A 7,832-nucleotide genomic window follows, 5' to 3' on the forward strand; every position below is an offset into this window, starting at 1 on the left:
CAAGAGAAAGGAGGAGAGGAAGAGGGGGAAGCCATTGCTCTCGATTAAGCTACTAGCTTAGCTAGCTTCTAAACTAGCCGACCTAAAGTAGCAAGTTCTTCTGCAACACAAGTACTTTACTTTACTTTGGTGCAAGCGTATGTTGTCACTCAAAAATTCAGATGAACCTAGAAAATAGTTTAATTCCTAAACAATCTGGACGCAAGCACAACGCAGTGCAGGTACAGAAAACAGGAAATGAGTACGGTTTACCGCAGAGGCAGGAAACAGCAGTCCGTCAAAGGTTCCGCCTGCGAGCTGAGTTCGTGGAGTCCAGACACTGGTGAAAGGCCACAGGGAGCAAGGACGAGCGGATCAACCGAGATACTACTGATACTACGGCTTTTGTCCCGAACACACCCCTGTAAATGTGTCTAACTTTGGCCAAGAAAGCTTTCTATCAGGCACAATTACTGTGAAGGGGGGTTGGGGTGTATATAAATACACAAGGTAGTAATTATAACAAATGCCATTGCCAGAAGTTTCAGAATTATGAGCTTTGAGCTTAAGTCCTGACCTGCAGATGAGAATGTACCTTTTAAGAGCTAAATAAAAATCTCTCCCTTGTAATGGGAAGCTATTAAATAGACAATGTAGAAACGTACAATAACATTTCTACACTTACTGAGACTTTTTATTGTGCACAAACAGTAATATTGTTTTTTCCATACGCTTGATCCCTTGCTTAATGAAGTGAAACCGGGTCTGTGTGGGGTTTTTATGTAGACACTGAAATGCAGAGAATGTGTTTGGGACGATAAAATTAAAATGAGGGTCTTTTAAGGACACCGAAACCTCGAATGTGGCCGTCCAGGATGGCAATTTGGATGGTTCATTAGTTCTAGAGATCAGGGAGTGTGTGTACAGCCTGGAGCCTCATGCATATATGTTTCCCACTTTACAATAAACATCATAAAGAGCATTAACAAATGGTTAATGAAGGTTAAGTAATGGTTACTCACTACTGTTATACATTTTTAAAGAGCATTAATACATGCGTAATTACGAGTAAGTAATGCTTACAATATACAGCAGGGGTGGGCAAGTCAGGTCCTCGAGAGCTACCACCGTGCATGCTTTCCAACTATCCATGCCCTGTCCACTGCTGCATACCTGCATCATGTGTGTTCAGTTAATCAGAAGCTGGAAGATACCACCTTAGATGAACGTGGAGTGAGGACAAAGTGAATTCGTTGGTTGGAGGATGGACAAGTAAGTGGACAATTATTATGCTTAAATGAACATTAAAACAGCCTTCTCCTAATGAAACTGCTAAGCTGCGAATTTCATGAAATAAATGTTAATATCTTTATTGACAATTGACTAGTGTTAGTTACCAAGAGACATTTAACTTATTGGATGCAGTGCTTATTATTATATTATTTAACGCTTAGTTAATGCTTATTACTGCATCAACAAATGTTAGCAGTGTTGTTAAAACTATTGAATAATGTATGAGGTAATACTTTTACATGAAAAACATTAGTACATGATTAATAAATGCATTAGTTACCTATTAGTTAATGCTTATTACTGCATTAAGTACGGTTAATTAATGTACCCTTATTGTAAAGTGTTACCTATTTTCTTTATTTATTTGTATTTGTATTTAGTCATTATTTGACCCTTTCCTGAGAGACTGTAAAAGGCATTAGCTGTGATGTACAGAAGTCAGAAGGTACCGGCAATGTTTGCAGTTTCCTGGTTTCCTGCATAAATTGGCCATGACTTCACTGTGTATTTAATGGGGGTGATCAATAAAGACATGAAACATCAGGACTGTTGGACTGTTTGTGTTATCAGCTTAGAAGCACTGTGTTTGTTGATATCTGTGACTTTGGTGACGATCAGGTCACATTTCATGGCCAAATTATGCAGAAAACCATCAAACTCCAAACAGTTCTGTTACTTTTTTTGCAACTGTAGTACAAGTTGTGGATCAGGGCTCCGTGACCAGCCATAAACAAATGTCCTTTGTTTGTGTTTCAAATAAGATGAGGAGGCCTTTCAGCGGGTCTGCTGTCTGTGTGTGTGTTTGGGTGCAGAGCTCATGACTGCACACCTGTGCACCATCCACAATTTAAATATAAATTATGCCATTACAATGACTACAGAATACAACACTATGTACCCCCACCCTGCCGCCGCCGCCTCACTGTCACCTGTTGTTCAGTGGAAAGAGATCAGGATCTGTGCCATCAGCAGCTTCCTGTTTTTATATTGTATCAGAGTGGATTACAAGGTAGAAAAGACTCTATCGTTCAGACTGTAGCCTACATGTAATTTTCCAGCACCCTACATTGCACTTGATAATACTAATTGACAACAAATGCTAACACAGTAAGTACTAGTCAGAATCACATAAAACTGCAAACAGCCAGTAAGGTTTACACAAAGTTTACACAGTCAGGCTGTTTCCCCTGCTTCCACTCTGTGTTATGCTAGGCTAACACAGACATCGCACTCAGAAATAGCAAGCAAGCAAACAAAATTTATTTATATAGCACCTTTCTAAACCTACGTTACAAGGTGCTTTACAGTAAAACATGAAAAATAATAAAAATAAAAATAAAGCCAGATAAATCACATATAAAAAATATATAAAATAATAACAGCAATAAATAAAGGCAAGGAGAACATATCGCAAAATGCTGAGCATCTTCTTTGACTGTTAGAACCAGTAAACTAATATTTCCCTTCTGTGTACTATAACAAAGAAGACAACACCAAAGTCCGTTCATATTGTGGTGCACTGAAAAAAAGGAAACACCGGGTCTTTGGATTTACACAAATTATGCTAGTATATGCAACGCAATTCATTCATATTTCCTCTGTTAACATAAAGAAAATTATGTTGGTTTTACACATTATCATTGTGTGGGACCAATGTACACAATCAATTACAATCAAGTAAATCCAACAAATCTTTTTTTTCAGTCTGAATACTTTATCGCGCTGATCTTCTAGAGTCCCAGTATGATATATTTTTTTAACATAGTTAATGAAGTACTGTCTGTCAGGATTTCACGGGCTCTGTTTTATAGATAGTGTGTGATTTGCAGGTCAAACGTCGTCAGTGTGTCCACGTTAAATCTGGCAGACATCTGGTGAAACCGTTAGCTGTGTTACATTACACATGTCAGTGTGTAGTGAGGACTTGTTTCACACTGAAGTAAAGTCTGTAGTAGTTTGAGTCAAGAGTTTTCTCGTCAGCTGGCAAAAAGGAAAATATTTCTGATATCTGGTATGAAGATGTTGAAACTTGTAGCTGTCGGATGTGGTTTCTCAGAAACATCAGCGTCAGTGTACCGTTCTACTAACAGAAACCTCTGCGGACACGTCTTTGGATCCATTTTGATAATAAAGCTCCTTTTCGTAACAAACTGAGAAAACACTTCCTTCGTCTGCCAAGAGACTCTGTTCATTCTCATTGTGGTGGCTTGATTCACCTCATGGACATTTCTACTCTACAGCTGGATTAAAAGCCACAGGGAGAAAAGAGCAGATCACGTTTGTGTCATCTGGATTGCAGTTTTGTTTTTTCTGACTCTGAACTATTGTCACTGGAACATTTGTTCTGAGCTGATTTCAGCACTGATGCAGATATATTTGAGAAAACAGATCCGATCTGTCAGTGCTGGAGTTGTTGAACGCTGAATCCTTTGTTTGTTGTTTCTTAAGACAAACATCGCCTGAATTCAGCCATTAAGATGCAAATGGACAGAACTCCATCACTGCTTGACTATAGTGTGGAATATGCACTCATCTCTTTAATTTTCTCATTTGTTTTGTAAAGGATACCTTATCTTGGTACTTGGGGAAACAGGGAATTTGAGGAGCGACTTCAGGAACAGCATCGAGGATCATGATGTAAAAGAAGGAGAAAAGATTTGTTACTGTTATTTATTACTGTTGCTAGTGCACATGTGCTGTAATTGTTATTTGGTGTGGTAAAGCACTTCTTGTTTTTCAGTCATTTCCACATGAATTTTAGGGTCTTACGTTGACATCCCACAGGATGTCATTATACAGGTGCATGTGTTTGGGGTGGTCCTTGTGTCGGAGGGAGGAGGTGGTAGAAAAGGACCAATCTGTACAGTACATGTAAACTGAACAAACTTTTTTTGAGGATGATTATAGCAATGATTACTTTTAGTTACAGCTTGCGTTATATTGATAAATTATGAATTATAAGGCGCCACTTTACAAAAAGAGAAGCTTCCATGGGTTTAGTGCTGTGTCAAGTAAATAGACTAAAACATGGTCGTATTAAAACACTTTAACAAGTCTGGATGTGTTCATTCAACACACATGCTTTCAAATCCCCTGAAACTCACAGGGTCAACTTTTCCATTAGATGCTTCATGTACATGAGATACAGGAAGTCATGATACAGTACAATGAGATAAGAGCTGATACTGTTGGAGGTACAGGACATTACAGTAAGATAAGAATCAGTTATGATAAGACAGCAACCAGTGGGAGGAAGCTCCTGACTGAGTGGAAACCCAACCAGCAGGGTCACTGAATCAGCTGATCATCGTCCTGATGATCTGGTTGACCCGTTTGTTCCCAGAATGTCAGGCACTGGGAAAAAGTCCCACTGTGACTCTCCAGAGCCAAAGGTGGCATCTCCACACATCTCATTGTGTCCAACCAGCAGATCCACAGAGACTCATCTGATTCTCATGTCTGACAAAGAAAAGCATCAGCTCCTCACATTAAAGAAGGTGGAACCAGAACATGTCGGTGGCTGTTGCTTCTAAATAGCTGAGGTTCATTTTCTACCAGTGAACTGACTCATGGCTGCAGCTCTAGGTCATTGAATGGCTTCATGAGGATGAGCGCCACCGCCCATGGACACTGAGGGTAAATGACCTATTAATCCACTGTCCAGTGGCTGAAGAGGTAGGATTTCATCAGGAGCTTTTCACACTCTTCTCTGCCTGTGGGCTTTGGGCTCCACTTTCTCCAGCAGCTGGCAGGGCCTGAGGAATGTGTCTTAGGTGAGATGTTTGTTGTTTCAGGATGTAAACCTAGTGTTGTTTCTCAGCAGTCTGGATAGAAACAACGTCTACATCCTGTTTTTTCTTGTCCTCCGCCGCCTCACATGCCACAGTTTCTCCATCCATTTTCCTCCTGCTATGACTTTTCCTGCCACAGTTCTGCTGTAGGACACCAGCACTCTGTAAACTTTCCACACACTGTTAGTGTACTATGCAAACATAACTGATTATGTACATGTAATACACATTGAGTGTTCTCTTTATTAAGTGCACCTGTGCTTTCTGACTCCCCATGTAGGCAAATAAAGTGGACAGAGTAGTAACAGCTCCCAGTAGGATGTGCTCCAGTACAGCCACACCTTTAACTACCGTACTAAACAGAAAAGTGAATTTACACATTTCTGACAGTGGCAACAAACATGGAACATTAGATGTTATTTCTCATATGTTGTTGCAAAGGTGTACCTAATAAAGTGGTCACTAGGTGTGTGTATTATTAGATTAAAGTTTACAGGCAGTTGCACACATAAATGAGAAATGTATTCACTGCTGAATACTTTGTGTTGAAATTAACATGACATTGAATTTACAGCACTGAAAGATTTTACTTACCTTCCATTTCTCTGGTTTCCCTTGTTTGAAATTTCCAGAATGCTATTTTACATTTTTAATCCACAACACACATTGAACTGGTGAAATTCAGACTTCGTAATCTGAGATGAAAAATTCACATTTGGCAAACTTGAGGAAACCTCCTATCTGGTGTTTTATAAACTCAGTCTGGAGTCTGAGCATTTGATCTTCAGTCTCGATATTGATTATTATCTTGATTGTTATTATTATTTTTTTTTTATTGGCTCATTCACTGCAGCTGGTTGACAAATAACAGTCCTCTCAGACTGCCCCTCAGAGACAATACAGTTACCCCACCCAGCTCTGCTGCACAGTCTGGTGAATAAATCACACAACCCCAGGCGGATCGGTGTTCTCCTGCTTGTAATGGCTAGTTTCGATTCCAGTGAGAGATTGATCAAATGCTCCAGTAACTGTGAAAAAAATATTAAACGTTCATCCCCATGCACAGTTTCTTATATACAATGAAACACTCCGATAAACACGCCTGCTTATCTTGCAGTGGGTCTGGACACAACGCAACAACTAACAGTAACAACTCCATTTGTTCTGGAAACGTCCACAAGAAGTCTCTTTAGTGGTGAGAGCCTCGGAGAGAATACCGTGATAATTTAGAATAGTGGCTGTTTCACGGTCCACCCTGTTTCTGCAGAATTGGCTCACATTCACTTTATAGTTCAATGAGGTTTTCTCTTGGTGCCACCGATGCGTTTTCTCAAATGTGAAGTGTTTGAAATTTAACTTGACTCTTCTCGTAGTAACAGTAACACTGTACTCACCCAGTTAATATCTGACGTCTAGGAACACAGAGACATGACAAGCAGTGGTGTTCCCCAAGGCTCTGTCCACGGTCCTCCTGTTTTCTCCTTACAAGCATGTTGTCAGGTTTGGCGTGTACAGATGCCAAACAGAGGTTGTGGTGAACTCAATTAGAAAACCAGACAAACCGAGGTAGCGACAAGTTCGTTACTTGTTGTAAGCAAAACAACTAACACAAAGTCCAGGATATCAATCAGGTCGATAAGACAGTCCGGGGTTGGCGCCGGTAAACAGGTATAGCCAGGAGATCGAGGTCAAGGGGGACAAAATCAGAAGGTCAGTACACTGCAGGCGAACAGAATCTGGGAGGGCATAGAGGACGCTGCCTAAATAGAAGTAAAAAACAGGTGCAAACAATAAGGAGCAGGTGAACTAATGATGATTAAATAAAAGGGCCAAAACTGAGGTGAAACAAAACAGGAAGTAATGTGAAAATAAAAGCATGACAGGAAGCAAAAGGGGCAGGAGCGTGACAGAACCTCCCCCCCCAAAAGGCTGGCTCCCATACAGCCAACCAAAACCAGAGAAGAACCCAGCAGGGAGGGAGGCGGGGGCCCGAGAGGAGGGCAGAAACACAACAGAACCCCGTTCAGGCGGACCCCCCAGGCTGGTTGGGATGGGCTCGATGAAAATTCCGGATAAGGGACGGGTCCACAACGGGGCGGGAAGGGACCCAGGACCTTTCTTCAGGCCTGTAACCCTCCCAGTCCACCAGGTACTGGATCCACCAGGTACTGGATCCCCCAGCCGCGTTTCCGGGAATGGAGAAGACGCCGGACTGCATAGACAGGACCCCCGTCAACGAAGCGAGGAGGAGGGGGAGGCACAGAAGAAGGGGCCAGAGGACTGGACCGAACAGGCCTGACCCGGGACACGTGAAAGGTTGGATACACTCGAAGGGAGTGGGGCAAATGAAGCCGGACAGCGGCGGGGTTGATGACCTTGGTTATGGGGGAAGGACCCACAAACCGTGGTGCCAGCTTGCGACATTCTGTCCGGAGTGGAAGGTCACGGGCAGACAGCCAGGCCTTCTGACCGGGTTGGTATGTGGGCGCCCGGGACCGATGGATGTTGGCCCACTTCTCGTAGGACCAGACAGAGCGGAGAAAGACCAAGCGGGCCCGCCTCCAGGCCCGGTGACACCGACGGACCAAGGCCAAAGCCAATGGTACTCGGATCTCTGGATCCAGACTGGGGAACAAGGGAGGTGAGTAACCGTACACACATTCAAACGGGGGCATGCCAGTGGCTGCAGAGGGAAGGGAGTTGTGCGAATACTCCACCCAGGTGACATTTTCAGCCCAGAGTGAAGGGTCCCTGTGGCACAGGAAACAC

The sequence above is a fragment of the Monopterus albus genome, unplaced genomic scaffold, assembly GCF_001952655.1.
Source record: "Monopterus albus unplaced genomic scaffold, M_albus_1.0 scaffold351.1, whole genome shotgun sequence".
In the NCBI taxonomy this organism is placed as follows: Eukaryota; Metazoa; Chordata; class Actinopteri; order Synbranchiformes; family Synbranchidae; genus Monopterus; species Monopterus albus.